At 36.1% G+C, this 3,013-nt stretch overlaps 1 pseudogene; it reads left to right on the forward strand.

Moving 5' to 3' along the window:
- The first annotated feature begins 1,979 nt into the window (after positions 1-1,979).
- On the forward strand, positions 1,980-2,680 carry LOC136121397 (ubiquitin carboxyl-terminal hydrolase isozyme L3 pseudogene; annotated as a pseudogene).
- Positions 2,681-3,013: the final 333 nt, after the last annotated feature.

Consider the following 3,013-nt stretch of genomic DNA (forward strand, 5'->3'; position numbering starts at 1 on the left):
GGTGAGGTATTCCCAGATTGACTGGATGCAGTTTTAATGACACAATCATCCACAAGTGTGTGCTAACCCCTACCACGTTCCAATGACTTATGTATCAACACCACAGAGTATAGGAAGATTCTCCCCCATTTAAAATAATTTGCAGTGACTATTTGAAAACACTAAGAAGAAGGAAAAGGAGGAGGTGGAGAGAAAAAAGAGGGAGGAGAAGAAGAAGAGAACTACTCCAATGAAAAATAATAAAATCACAGGAATACATTCTATTCTAATGATGCTAAACTCTGCATCAGTTATATTTAGTCCCTTCTACCTCCAACTCACAAGCCTCCTTTGGTGTTACCATGTTTAATAGACTTTTCAGTAAGTTCCAAAGAATCCATTAGGTATTAAAATTCCAGAAACATTATTTGCTGGAGACCAAGTGTACACAGATACCATGTTCAGCATCTGAATGTTACAGAAAACTTCTCCAAAATGGCCCATATGTTCTTGGAGAAAAAGCAGCAGTCCTGACAGTGAACCATGAAATATTCTGGAGGCAAATGGCAGCGCGCCAGTGTCTTAAGGGACGGCATTTCCCACTTTAAATAACAGACAAAATAATGCTTTAAAATGTTCTTGGTGATGCATGATTCAGTAAACCCTTCGAGGCGTTGTAAGAAAAACCTTTTCTTCTTAAGACTGATGTTGGAAAGAATCAGACAAAAATTAAGAATTGCTCTGCCAGGCAGCATAAAGAATCAATGGGGGTCTTTCTGAAATTCAGGAAATTCAATGAATCGATAGACTGTTAGGAACCAGGCCACACATGCTGAAAGTGATTCTTTATAAGGACTAGATACAGAGATAACACAAGGCTCTTCAGAAAACCCTGAGTACAAGCATGCATTAAAAGAAGCTAACTTGTGTACTAGCAGGAAACGAAGACAGCTTATTCTTTAACAGGCATCTGCAAATGGGGACATTTGGCAAAGGGTAAACCAATGCTTAATTGCAAGATAAGCAATTTACAGGTAAACATCAAAATGTATGTTTTCATTTCTCATTTGATTTTTGTCATTTCTAGTTCACTTACCCTGTCTCTAAAAATGGCAAAATCTCTGTCATTAAATAATTTGGATTTAATTGACATTCCCCAAGGCAAGCAAGCTGGAAGTATAATAATTCCTTTGAAAGCAAACACTCTTTGATGGCTACAAGCATCAAGTATGATCAGAGAATTCTTCTTGGTCACTTTACAAGGGTCTATCCATCTTTATGTGGCCTATGACACCAAAATTAAAATGTATAAAGTGGTGCCTGAAAAATTATAAATAGTCAGTGGGGCAGCTGGGTACCTAAAAAAGATTCTTTTCATTATTATGGAAGAAACACTAGACTAAACCACTTACTCTATCCATGGTTGTATTTTAAATAATTTAATTTACCATTAAGACATGAAATTCACCCAACTGAAATCATCACAATTTCTTATCCTTTCTTTCAAAAAAGAAAAGTCTTTTTAAAAGGGAAGTGAAAGAAAACAAGGAAACTTTTAAAAATTTCATAAGCAAATTGAAAAATTAATTATAATAAGAAATTGATCTTAGAGTTATTACTACTAAGTTTTCAGTTTATTGGCATTATCATACGGTTCATTCACTGACAATTAAGCCAGGATCAGCAAACATATAGTTTTTGAATCCATTAGATAATAATACTGTAGACTATGATTTCTCCTTGTGGTGGGATTTTAACTGTGTCTAAATAATCCGGGGGAAAAGACTCTCTTAAAGTATTTAGGACACATAAAATTTAAAATCTAACACTTGCAGTAAAATTAAGTATTAGTTAAGGTAATAATGTGACAATTACTCAAAAAATGTTGCACTTTCTATAGTGGATGCTGGCACAGGAACAAGATCAATGCATGTACTTCATTCATTTGAACAATTTTAAAATATGTCTAGAGAGCTGGAGAGGGGCCAGGCGGAGCGGCCATGGAGGGTCAGCGCTGGCTGCCGCTGGAGGCCAATCCCGAGGTCACCAACCAGTTTCTCAAACAATTAGGTCTACATCCTAACTGGCAGTTTGTTGATGTATATGGAATGGATCCTGAACTCCTTAGCATGGTACCAAGACCTGTGTATGCAGTGTTGCTTCTCTTCCCTATTACAGAAAAGTATGAAGTATTCAAAACAGAAGAAGAGGAAAAAATAAAATCTCAGGGACAACATATTACATCATCAGTGTATTTCATGAGGCAAACAATCAACAGGGCCTGTGGAACAACTGGACTAATCCATGCTATTGCCAACAATAGAGACAAGATGCACTTTGAATCTGGATCGACCTTGAAAAAATTCCTGGAGGAGTCTGCATCACTGAGCCCTGAAGAACAAGCCATATACCTGGGGAACTATGACTCCATTCGAGTTACTCATGAGACCAGTGACCATGAAGGTCAGACTGAGGCACACACACAAAAAATATAGATGAAAAAGTAGATCTTCATTTTATTGCATTAGTTCATGTAGATGGGCATCTCTATGAATTAGATGGATGGAAACCATTTCCAATTAACCATGGGGAAACTAGTGATGAAACTTTATTAGAGGATGCCATAGAAGTTTTCAAGAAGTTCATGGAATGTGACCCTGATGAACGGAGATTCAATGCCATTGCTATTTCTGCAGCATAGCTTGTCCAGAATGGAAACACCAAATACTGTATTATTTGCAACAAAATTAAATTTCTTCTGTCATACACTAATTCAAAAAGTTTGATATTTTTCATTAACTTGACTGATTAAATTTTATGTGAACTAAAAAATAAATAAAATATGTAGCATGTAGCACGCAGTGGATGATCAGTTTAGAATGTCTGAATCGTATCTCTGTAAATAATTACATTTGAAATGTATTACAAAATCCATGGGCCCATATGAGGTAGAAATGAAGACTTAGAACAATGGGTAGAGAAGAAGTCGTTACATATTTGTCTATTGTATAATCAGTGCATATGATGATTCTTC

Source organism: Phocoena phocoena, chromosome 3, assembly GCF_963924675.1.
Source record: "Phocoena phocoena chromosome 3, mPhoPho1.1, whole genome shotgun sequence".
Classification (NCBI taxonomy): Eukaryota; Metazoa; Chordata; class Mammalia; order Artiodactyla; family Phocoenidae; genus Phocoena; species Phocoena phocoena.